This window comes from Bubalus bubalis, chromosome 23, assembly GCF_019923935.1.
Source record: "Bubalus bubalis isolate 160015118507 breed Murrah chromosome 23, NDDB_SH_1, whole genome shotgun sequence".
In the NCBI taxonomy this organism is placed as follows: domain Eukaryota; kingdom Metazoa; phylum Chordata; class Mammalia; order Artiodactyla; family Bovidae; genus Bubalus; species Bubalus bubalis.
Window position 1 is genome coordinate 31665704 of NC_059179.1, and position 12724 is coordinate 31678427.

Consider the following 12724-nt stretch of genomic DNA (forward strand, 5'->3'; position numbering starts at 1 on the left):
TATTTAAAAACCCAAGATCTGGGTATTAGCTGTGCTCATTGCCACTGGGATATCATTGATTCTAGGTTTTCTGAGTGTACAGAGCTAGAAAAATGATATATACAGTATACACATATACACATATGTAATATTCCATATCGACATTTGTTTCTGTATTCATTTGTATATGTGTTTGAATAAATCATGAGTTTCTACTGATTTCTGTGACTCGAATCCAGCAGGGTTCACTTTAGACTTCCCCTCCCTTGTTTGTGTCTTTTTTCTTTTATAGTGAAAAATATGATTTTCATTATGTGTAATGTGTTTATCTATTGTTCAGTCTTAGCATATAAGTAATTTTAGACTTGTTAACCTGTGCCCCTGTGAAAAACAGATTTACCAACTGTAATACTCAGGCTTCATGTCTTTGGCATCACAGTATCTAGATAAACCCAGTTTTTCTAGAGATTGTGTCATAAATTAGCTTCATTTGTCACACATGTACAATTCAATCAGGAAAAAGCATGTGTCATCTTGGGGGAGCAGGTTATGAATTCAGCAGTATATTGGACAGGAGGTTAGGCAAGGCCTCCCCTTTTCTCAGGATTCTGACCAACTGGACATACACACAAGTTGCCAAATGGGAATCAGGTCTAGTATCACATTTGATACTGAGAAGATGTGCTGCAGAATACAGTGGGACATGTCACATATTACTTCCTCCTACCACATGGAAGTAACAGCTGTTCTGGGGCAGAGAGAGAGAACGGTAGGTCTGACTTGCAGCGGGGAGGATGAGAGGGAGAGGGGAGGGGCCTGTCTAGGTGAGGAAGACAAGGGGTCAGACTTTATTTGGAGAGTGAGAGAGCAGGAGAGGGAAACGCAGAGAAGGGGGTCAGTTCTACTTTGAAGTGCTGGTGGGTTCCAAGGATTCATGGTATATCACGCTCTCTGGGACATGACAGGGTGTAGTGGACAGAAACAGGAGTGTTTATTCCAGGACTGGAGCTGTCAGGAGTGGAGTGGGGACCTCTGTCCTAAAGCGGTAAACTTGGGTAGGAGGTGTCCCCTCTCTGAGTTACTTTACCTGGTCAACAGATTTTAGGAAAGACAATTCTGTCTTTAGGAAAGACAATTCTGAAAGACAATTCAGAGCAAGGCTTTGAAATTCTTCTGAAATAAACACAGAAATGGTCATTTTAAAAATAGAGTTGATGTTCTGATGATGACTGTAACTGGTGTTCATTTAAAAATTTAGACAATATGAAATATAAAGAATACAATCAAATGACTATAATCTAAATATCCAAGAAAAAGAAATGTTAACATTTTGTGGTATTCTTTTTTGTTTTTTTTTTTAACTCTTTTTTTTCAAAAAACTTACTTTTTGTTCTGTTGCTATTCTCCATTTTTTTTTTGGTCAGCTCTGTTTCATTAATTTTTGTTCATTATCTCATTACTTCTACTTATTTTAGACTTATATTTGCTTTTTTCTAGCTTTTAACATGTAAATTTAGGCCCTTTATTTTAGATTGTTTTTCTTTACTCGTATACATCTTTAAACTTATACATTTCCCTCCAAGGACTGCTTTGCTGTATGACACAGATTTTGATACACTGGTTTTTCCCTTTCATCCTGTTCCAAATATTTTCTAGTTTCCTTGGTAATGTCTTCTTTGGCCCATTGGTTATTTACAAGTCTGTTTGCTTATTTTCTAAATATTTGAAGATTTACCGTATTTTCTCTTGTTTATGACTAACTGAACTTCAAGGTGGTCAGAAAACATACTTGACATGTTTCAGTCCTTTCAAACTTATTGAAATTTATTTTATGGCCCAGATTACGTATCACAGTGACATTTCCATGAGTACTTGAGAGCAATGTGTATTTTATTGTTTTTGAGTGTGGTGTCTACAAATGTCTTATCAGGTTAAGTTGTTGCAAAGTGTTGTTCAAATCTTCTATGTACTTAATTGATTTTTATTTTGCTACTTTAATTAATAAGAAGGATTTTATTATCTCTAATTTTAGACTTGTCCATTTTTCCTTTTGGGTTGTTATTTGAAGTTTTGTGTAATTTGAAGCTTTCTTATTTAGTACAAAGGCATTTAGGATTATGTGTTCTTGATTAAAGACATCATTCTTGAGTTTGAGGAAAGCAGATTGCCCTTTATGATATGGGGGAGCCTCATCCCATCAGTTGAAAGACTTAACAGAACAAAGACTGACCTCCCCTGAGCAAGAAGGAAGCCTCATAGGAGATGGCTTTAAACTTGAACTGCAACACTGACTCTTCCCTGGGTCTCTAGGATGCCAGTCCACCTTGCAGATCTTGGGTTTTCCAGCCTCCATAATTATGCAAATTAGTTGAAAGTTGCTCGTTGTGTCTGACTCTTTGCGACCCCATGGACTATACAGTCCATGGAATTCTCCAGGCCAGAATACTGGGATGGGTATCCTTTCACTTCTCCAGGAGATCCTCCCGATCCAGGGATCAAACCCAGGTCTCCCGCACTGCAGTCGGATTCTTTATCAGCTGAGCCACAAGGGAAGCCCAAGAATACTGGGGTAGGTAGCCTATCCCTTCTCCAGCGAATCTTCCCAACCTAGGAATTGAATTGGGGTCTCCTGCATTGCAGATAGATTCTTTACCAACTGAGCTATCAGGGAATCCCATAATTATGCAAGGCAGTTCCTTAAAGTAATTCCTATCTCAGATTGTCTCTGTTTCTTTGGAGAACCCTGGCTAATACAACTACATTAAGTAAAATTTTCACTTTGGTCTGTATTTCATGTCTAGAAGTTTCATTCAGTTCTTTTTTCATGTTTTTTATATCTGCATTATAGTCATGTAATTCTTTATGTAACTCACTCACTTCAGTAGTTTTCGACTCTTTGTGACCCTATGGACTCTAGCCCACCAGGCTCCTCTGTCCGTGGGATTCTCCAGGCAAGAATACTGGAGTGGGTTATTTCCTTCTCCAGGGGATCTTCCCGACCCAGGGATTGAACTCACATCTCCTATGACTCCTTCATTTCAGGTGGATTCTTTACCCACTGAACTGCCTGGGAAGCCCTTCTTTATTCTTTAGCATGTTTATAATAGATGTTTAAAAAAATCTTACCCACTATTTCTGGATGTTTCATGTGATTGATTTTTTCCAGTACAGTCACAATGGCCTTCCTTTTGTGTGCCTGCTTCCATGAGATCTCTTCCTTTTCTTATGAAGACACTTGTCATATTGGATTAGGGCTTATGACCTCATTTAAAGCTTAATTACCTCTTAAGAGGCCTTATCTCCAAATATAGTCACATGGAGAGGGGTTAGTGCTTCAGCCTATGAATTTGGGGGGATACAGTTCAGCCCATAAGACTGTTGTTGTTTTGTTTTGTTTCCCTTAATGAGTGTCCTTTAATGAGGCTGTGTTCTGGCAGGGAGTTAAGTTGCTTGGGAAACAGCCTCCCTCTTTCAGGGCTTGTTTTCAGCTCTGTTAGGGCAATACCATAGAAGCCTTTATTCTAGATCTGGTATAGCCCCACTGTGAGGACATGGTCCTCTGGACTCTCTACTGAGTGCTGATCAGTGATGAGTCACTGCCCTGGCTGGTTAGGACTTACATTTCTTTCAGTCTTTTCAGCTGTCTAAGTGTTCAGCTTACAGATCCCTGGTCATTTTGTCCCTGGTTCTGTGGAGTTTCATCCTGTTAATGCACACCTTCATACTTGTGCATTAAAGAGTTTCCTGAAGCTCTTTCTCTGCCCAGTTCTCTCTTCTCTGGAATTTTGCCTCCACGAAGTCCAGCTGTCCCAGCACACTCAGACCCATGTGTCTGTATCCACAGTGCAGCAAGACTGTCCACCTGCTTGGGATTCTCCTCCGTCTACAGTCTGTAAAGTTCCCCTGGTCAAGAACTAGGGCGAAAACAGGGCTGCTCTTATTTTCCCTTTCCCCCCCGAGATTAGAGCTTTGCAATGACTGCTGTTCCATATTTGGAAACCATTGTTTGTATATCTTCCCAGTTACCTAGTTGTTCAGAGGAAAAGGAGCTATATAGCTAGTTACTCTATCAAGGTGTATTTCTTTATTCTCATATATTTAAGACCTATGGAAGAAGCAGAAAATGTTAAAAAGAAAAAAGCAACCCTATGGTGTCTAGATTTTGTATATGCTTTGTTTCACATCTTTTGTCTTAAAACCTTTATTAAAACCTTTATACCTCATTAAAAACTCCTTAGGATGCTGCGTTAATTGGATGCTGTGTGCTTGGACTGAAGACCAGAGCCAGGGACAGAGTCAGATCCTGGGACTTGGCCCTGGCCCTGATGAGGCGCTGGCAAAGGGGACGCTGGGCTGTGGGAAGTAGAACACTGGGGCCCTGGGGCTCCACGAGGACAAGTGCAGTGTCCTTCCTCGCCACTGCCCTGTCATCCATTCTCTCAAATCGTGTCCTGACTTTGCATCTTGCCAAATAAATACCTCTGGCTTTATGACTACCTTGCTGACCAGGTAGCTGGATGTAAGGGGGTAGAGCATGGCCGCTAGACTTAGATGTCAGACAGATTTAGCCTTGAGGCTCTCAGCTTCTTTACTCAGTAGTTAATGGCTCTTGGGAAAGCCATGATACCTCTTCAAATCCTCCATTTGCTCATCCGTAAGGGAATGAGTGTTGTGACCTCACTGGGCTGTTATCAGGTCTATTGAGATCATAACCCAAGAGCACTGGGTATCATGTCCGATACAGGCTAGGTTTTCTCTAGTTGCCTATAGGGTTTCTTCATAAAATCAGGTGTAAAACTGTGAACTGGATGTATTTGGGGCTAAGGTGAGCTACAGGGAACTTGAGGACCTGAACAACTCTGTGTATCATTTCTTGCCTCTCTTTGTTCACAGACCAGAAAATGAAATCAGGCAGATGATCTCTACCAAGGTTATCATCAAATTCCTGGTTGTGAAAGTCTAGCCAGGTGAGGCTTGGCTTTATCTGACAGTTTGCAGAACTGGCTGCTCAGGCAACAGTTTCTGTCCCACACATAGCCTGGGACACCAGCTGTCCTGCCTTTCGTGGGGTCTGCCCGCAGCTGTGATCAGGACAGACTGTGGTGGCTGCTACCCATGAGACCAGTAAGGATCATTACAGAACAGTCTGTGTTTGGGTTCTAGGCAATTAGGAGCTGGACCTTTACAAAAGGCTTTTCATTCACCCAAAGCAAGAACTCAAATTTCATCTGTTCTTCTTCTTTGCCTTTTAGCTAGCTCCTTTCCTTTCATTTCTGCTGTTCTGATACGTGTGTCTTTTGTTTCCTCCTTCTAGGATGCCTGTTTCTCCATGCTTGTCTGGCTACCCTCATCTGTCCTTCAGAACATGTCCCCTGATTGGCTCACATTTCCCTCTTTGACACTCAGGCTCATCCTGTCTCTCACTATACTATTCAGTCATTCCCTCTTTGTTCATATATATTGTCTGGTACCTAGCAGGCTTTTTTTTTTTTTTTTTTGAGTAGCTGAGGAAATAGGGAGAAAAGATAATCAATCATCTAATCATTGTACAGCAGAAACTAATGTATCATTGTAAAGCATTAATACTCCAAAAAAGAAAAAAAAAAAAAGAATAGAGGTCAGAGGTCAGAGGAATTACAAAACGTGTTTCATACCCACTGTCATTTGGAAAGAACTGTCAAAGCAGAGCGCTCCCTCACAGGGTAGGAACGTCATGTTTGCAATAGTGACAGGCACCCGGCCACGTGAGAAATGCTTGAGGTATTCCAAGTACTCCTTTGCTTGGCTGTTCCTTCATTCACTTCTGCAATATTTATTAATGTATGTGTGCCAAGCACAGTTCTAGATGCTGCTGGAAATATCACTAGTGAACAAAACTGAAAAAAAAAAAAAAACCATAAAAAACCAACAACAACCCTCTCTTCATGGAGCTTATGCTTTAGTCAGGGCAGCTGATTATGAAAGGATCTAATAAGCCAGGTAGGGATCGGCCTGATGAAGAGAATTAAGGCAGCATTGGAGGGGGGGGCACTACTTTAGCTGGAATAACCAGGGGGAAACTTTCTCTAAGAACATTTGAATAGAGACCTGGATGAAGCAGGGATTCAGGCATCCATAATCTGTGAAAAGCTGTGTTCTAAGTAGAAGGAGGAACAATGGGAAGGCCTTTGGGTGGGAGCAGGCCTGATAGCTGTAACCACCACTTTTTTCTCAGTGGTAAGATGATCACAGAACCTTCATTTTGCCCTTTTGCATTATAGCTTTCACCAGATAAACCAAATAATGTTACAGGTCCACTTTTTACTTTGTGGTTCAGATGGTAAAGAATCCACCTGCAATGCAGGAGACCTGGGCTCGATTCCTAGGTTGGGAAGATCCCCTGGAGAAGGGAATGGCTACCCATTCTAGTATTCTTGCCTGGAGAATTCCATGGACAGGAGCCTGGAGGGCTATAATCCACGGGGTTGCAAAGAGTTGGACATGACTGAGTGAATAACATTAACACTTTACTATGTATAGTGAACATATTCCTGGAATATAGAAGCGAGTGTATCTATGTGAATTTATTTTTTGTAATTCAATTCCATTTTAAAGGCACACAGGAGCTTGTCCTTTTAAGGGACTCCACAGCTAATTATTTTAGTAGAGTGAATAGTCAGCCTCAGAAGATCCCTTAGTTTCTTATCATTTCAAAATCCTATGCTTTTATGTCTCTACAGAGGCTCAGCTTCTGTATATTTTCATGAAGGTGGAGAAAACACAACACTCAGTTCAGTTCAGTCACTCAGTCGTGTCTGACTCTTTGCGACCCCATGAATCGCAGCATGCCAGGCCTCCCTGTCCATCACCAACTCCTGGAGTTCACCCAGACTCACATCCATCAAGTCAGTGATGCCATCCAGCCATCTCATCCTCTGTCGTCCCCTTCTCCTCTTGCCCCCAATCTCTCCCAGCATCAGAGTCAACTCTTCCAATGAGTCAACTCTTCACATGAGGTGGCCAAAGTACTGGAGTTTCAGCTTTAGCATCATTCCTTCCAAAGAAATCCCAGGGCTGATCTCCATTAGGATGGACTGGTTGGATCTCCTTGCAGTCCAAGGGACTCTCAAGAGTCTTCTCCAACACCACAGTTCAAAAGTGTCAATTCTTCGGCGCTCAGCCTTCTTCACAGTCCAACTCTCACATCCATACATGACCACGGGAAAAACCATAGCCTTGACTAGACAAACCTTTGTTGGCAAAGTAATGTCTCTGCTTTTGAATATGCTATCTAGGTTGGTCATAACTTTCCTTCAAAGGAGGAAGCGTCTTTTAATTTCATGGCTGCAGTCACCATCTGCAGTGATTTTGGAGCCCAGAAAAATAAAGTCTGACACTGTTTCCCCATCGATTTCCCATGAAGTGATGGGACCGGATGCCATGATCTTCGTTTTCTGAATGTTGAGCTGTAAGCCAACTTTTTCACTCTCCACTTTCACTTTCATCAAGAGGTTTTTGAGTTCCTCTTCACTTTCTGCCATAAGGGTGGTGTCATCTGCATATCTGAGGTTATTGATATTTCTCCTGGCAACCTTGATTCCAGCTTGTGCTTCTTCTAGTCCAGCGTTTCTCATGATGTACTCTGCATATAAGTTAAATAAACAGGGTGACAATATACAGCCTTGATGTACTCCTTTTCCTTGGAACCAGTCTGTTGTTCCATGTCCAGTTCTAACTGTTGCTTCCTGACCTGCATACAAATGTCCCAAGAGGCAGATCAGGTGGTCTGGTATTCCCATCTCTTTCAGAATTCAACACAACACTAAATACATATAAGTGGCAGCCAGCAGTTAGTCAAGCAGGTAAAATTTCACTGGAAGAGATTGAAATTGTTTTTTTTCCCCATGCAATATAGGGTTTATCAATCTCTACCTTACTTCCTCTGTTATCCATAAAAATGGCAACTCTGGGCAGAAAGGAAGTAGACATTAGAAGTCAGATGACTAGGAAAAAAGACTTTAAAGTAGCTGTTTCCTAAACTCTATTTAAAAGAGCAAGCCCACGATTCTTCTCTTAAGGGAAGGATCTCCTTTTGAATTTCAGTTCGAGTGGGCTGTGTTATGATAGGAGCAAGTAAGGATGGTACAGTTCCAAATTTTTTTCAGTTTCCCCAAATCATCTTGGTTATTGTAAACAAACAAATGAAACGAGGTATAAAGTGAATCATGCAGAGTGTTTGTGTATACATGCATGCTTGTGGAGGAAGGGCTGATGTGTGAATATTTTTACGTATCTCTCAGGTGGCATTAGTGGTAAAGAATCCGCCTGCCCATGTAGGACATGCAAGAGACATGGGTTTGATTCCTGGGTTGGGAAGATCCCTTCGAGTAGGAAATGGCAACCCACTCCAGTATTCTTGCCTGGGAAATCCCATGGACAGAGGTGCCCAGAGGGCTACAGTCCATGACGTTGCAACGAGTCAGATATGACTGAGCACATGGAAAGGTCCAGTTTGGTGTGGTGAGTGCATTTAATATGGCAAAGATAACGTTGGCAGTATGGCTTCTACTGGAGATATTTTTATTGAATGGATTGTTTGCTTACTAGTATATAACGTGACAACCACCTATAATTTTTAAATTATTCATAATGATTCAAGAGTTACTAAAGCAAAAAGGGAAAAAATAAAAGAGAACATATAATTCATGGACAGAGTAATTTTCTGGCTTGAACAAGGAGCCAGTCCTCAACAGAGTCGGTGCAGAAGGTTCATCATCCAGCCATTCAAGGGTCTTACTGCACCACCATCACCAACCCAGCTATTGGTGCTGCTTGGACTTCATGTGCAGCCAACTTTGCTCAGCTGGAGATGGGAGGGAAAACTCTTTTTTTGTCCTCCTCTTTTTACCATCAATGAGTCAGCAGGAATGCTGGTTCTGAAGACAGTTTCCTATGCAGTGTACATTTCCCAGCTCTTCACAGTGGAGGCAGTTTCATAGTGATTTTGTTGTGGTTTTTAAACCTTGGGAGGTATAGGCAGTTCCCCACTTAGGCACTGGAAGTGAATAGGGAGTTACAATGCTCAGGGTAACTCCACCAGCAGAGCTGTTTGTTTGGTATCTATCAAGTCCTGCCACTTTGAAATCATCTGCACCGCAATCTTATAGGTGTCATCTTCATCCCTTCTCTCAGTGTGACAAGGGAACAGATGAAAGTCTCCCTGGAATTACCTCTGGGTGAAGTTGTTAGCCTCTCCCTCCTCCTAAAGCATCTTCTGAGCTCTCTCTTTCCTTGCAGTTGACATAGCCCTTGTCTGACCCACTCATCTGTTGCTTTTCCAGTCCAGATTTTGGATGGAATTCGTCCATGTTTGTGATACCTTTCACTAGATAAAGGCCACTTACTCATTCAGCCAATGAATACATATCTATGGCTGTTCTGGGCCAAGCACCGTGATGGTGTCTGGCTGTATGAATTTGCATGGTCACGGCAGTGCTTGTTATCAATCTAGAGCCCACTAACCTCTGGCAGTTTCACAGATGGACATTGTACCTCCAACCCTGCCTGATTCTTTGCTAACGTGCTGATGCTGGCAGGAACACAAAGCTTTTTGGTCCAGTGGGCTTGCAATGAAGGTTGATATTGATAATGCCAATGGAGATGGGATGGGTGTCAAGCATCAGAGAAAGGCACATGGTCACTTAATCTACTTTTATTCATTCCTTCTCATATCCTCAAGGTCGAGATCATGTTCTCTTTCTCTAATATTGGATGGTTTGGCAGAGAGCGCCCTCACATTTTGAACTCTGACAAAGAGCTCTTATATCAAGGCTTTTTAAAAGCAAATTTAACAGAACCCAACAAAGTTTTAAAAAAGTGTTCTCTCAACATTTTATTGTGAAACAAAAAATTTTGTGAGAGATTAAAAGCAAAAGAATCATGTGTGGGGACTTCCCTGGTGGCCCAGTGGTTGAGACTGTGCTTCCAATGCAAGGGGCAGAGGTTCAATCCCTGGTCAGGGAACTAACATCCCACATGCCCCGATATGCGGCCAAAAAAGTATTAAAAAAAAAAAAAAAAAGAGTTCCTTTAAAAAAAAAAAAAAGAATCATGCGTGGACCTCATTGCATGTTACTTGACCTAGTCTTGGAAGGTTGCATGTAAACCCCAAGTTTGTAACTCAAAATCTATTTTAAGTCCACCCTGAAGAGTTGTTATTTAAAGAAATCCTGTAAAAAAAGAATAACCAGAAGCCCCTGAAAGTTAGACTTGGTGGAGGCAGCAGATTCTTCTTCTTCTTTTTTTTTTTTTTAAAGGAGGGTGGGAACATGACTCTTATGGCCGTCTTGGTTTAGCCCCAGACTGGTATGGCCTGAGAACCATAATTTTAAGAAACTGTGGGAATAAGGAAAGAAGAGAGAATGGATCAAAAGAAATGTGGAGTATGGACAATGGCTTCATTTTTCTCCACTGGGAAAATTTTATTCCCTGTCCCTCCCTTCCCAGAAAAGATTCAGGGATATGGCCTCAGTTTGTTCTGAACTGTCTGTAAAGAGAGTGCGGGAATCCCCTGCTTTCACAATATCAGTTGCTGGATAGAGCAACATTTCTCAGGAGCCCCAGGACACAACATTATAGAGAAAGGGGTAACTTCCGTTTCTGCAGGGATACATTCCTAAGGAAGTAATTGTAATATTTTGTTTAGAAAAGAGGCAAGATCATTTGCTTGAACATCTGATTTGGCTACAGGAATCCCATAATTTGCATTTGTTGGGGGCATTTTTTGTGGATTGTTATCTTGAGAAGAAACAAAGAAAAACGTGGTTTCAAACCCAACATTCCACAAGGAAATGGAAATTTCACTATTCCTTTCTGACATAAAAGGTCATCTTGTTGTTTATCTATGAAGCCAGGGGAAATTGGCTGTTGAGTACTTTGCATTTGGAAACACTGGCCCAAATTCAAAGAAGTGTGATGCTTTCTTCCCTCTCAGCCCTGTTTTTATTTAAAGGTGCTGGACTCATGAATCATTGGTGAAAATTTGAAATACAGCTCCTTCTGTTTCAGAAGATGGGGGCCTTATTGTAAAAAGAGAGCCCAACGTCAAGGATGCCCTAGAATGCCTAGGGATGTAGACCCTGAGAACGTAACTGCTGTAATGTTCCTGGTTTTTGCATTACAGGATGCACTGTACTCTCTTGTACTTGATGAAATCACTGTGAAAACCTTTGGCAAGATGCGGATCTTGGGCACATCTTGAAGTTTCCAGCAAAGTCTCAGAATAGTTACCCTTCAAGGAGGGTGGTGACATGATTGGCTAAATACAAAATGAAAATGTGGGCCCTTTGTTTTTTTTTTTTTTTTAAGTATAGTTAAAGGGGTTTAAACATAAACCTTTTCCTTTAAAAATATTTTATTGTAAAGCATAATGGTGTAAGTTGTGATACAGGAGTACCAAAAATTATAGTTAAAAAAAGGTTTGTTGCCATAATTTTATATACTACAGTTAAAAAAATAATACTTTATCAAACTGTGATATCCTGATTGACCATAACATTTTTCTGGCTCTCTTTTCTGGGAATCTATTTATCAGATTTATGAAAATTTATACTTTTCACAATTTCATTTTCGATTGATATAATTCACAGCAGCATGAGTTGCTGTTTGCATGTGCAAGATCACAAATAATTTTGGATAATTTTAAATTTTGAGAAGGATCTTTCTACTGATGTAACTGTTACTGGCAGCTAAGAGTATCTTATTGGCTATAATAGCATTAGGATAAATTTCTAAAGAATCATTTTGATATATAGACAGTATATCTAGAGCTGATGTTTCTGGCCTAACAGGTTCTCTAAAAAGATCTAACTCTCCATACAAATTCGTTTTGTATAAAGTTGAATTTAATTTTAAATGTAAATTTTCAGAATGGCATTTTAATGTTTTCTCTGACATTTCCTGTAGCTTGCAAAGATTCCAGGAGCAACTGAAAGTGGCTTCACAATTTGTGTATGTATATTTCAAAATGCTCCCCTGGTGGCTCAGAGGGTGAAGAATCTGCCTGCTATGCAGGAGACCAAGGTTCAATTCCTGGGTTGTGAAGATCCCCTGGAGAAGGGGATGGCTACCCACTCCACTATTCTTGTCTGGAGAATTCTATGGACAGAGGAGCCTGGCGGGCTACAGTTCATGGGGTTCTCAAAGAGTTGGACACGACAGAGCGACTAACAATTTCACTTTTCAAAATGCTTTTTTAGGTCATCTGTTGTCTTTCTTCATACAGGATGCATTAATTTTAAAACTATCCTTCTTTTAAAATTGGTTATTTTAAAGTTTCTTATGAAAATGTTCTTTTCCATGGAATGTGACAACCTTAACATTAAATTTCTATTTTTAAGTCTGTGGCTATTTGCTTTGCAATGTTGTAAATGTTGCAACAGTTTTTAAAACTGGATTCTTTGAAGACTCCCAATAACTCATGGATAGGCTTTATTGCAATGTCCATGTGCACATTTTTATTTTGTGATAATTTACTGACAGTTTATTGCCTGAGCACCAGCAGTTCCTATCCTGGCGTTCAGGACAGAGAGTTCATGTTTATGCAGATGTCACGGGGCTGAGCTCTGAGGAATGACCGGCGAGGGGCCTCCTATTGCTGGGGCTCCTACAGCTGCTGTTACTGCCTTTGCCGCCACCTACCTTGGCTCAGTCCCAGCCCTGGCTTCCCCCACAGGGTCCCATGACATCCTGGACTGCCTTCAGCCTG

General features: G+C 41.0%; 1 long non-coding RNA gene across 2 annotated transcripts in view; it reads left to right on the top strand.

The window, feature by feature from the left end:
• LOC123331331 overlaps nt 1–12088 on the top strand; it is a 31341-nt gene extending 19253 nt beyond the window's left edge. For both annotated transcript variants that reach the window (XR_006547900.2, XR_006547899.2), the window contains exon 4: nt 11923–12088. This is a non-coding gene — a long non-coding RNA (uncharacterized LOC123331331). The remainder of the gene's footprint in view (nt 1–11922) is intronic.
• Nucleotides 12089–12724: the final 636 nt, after the last annotated feature.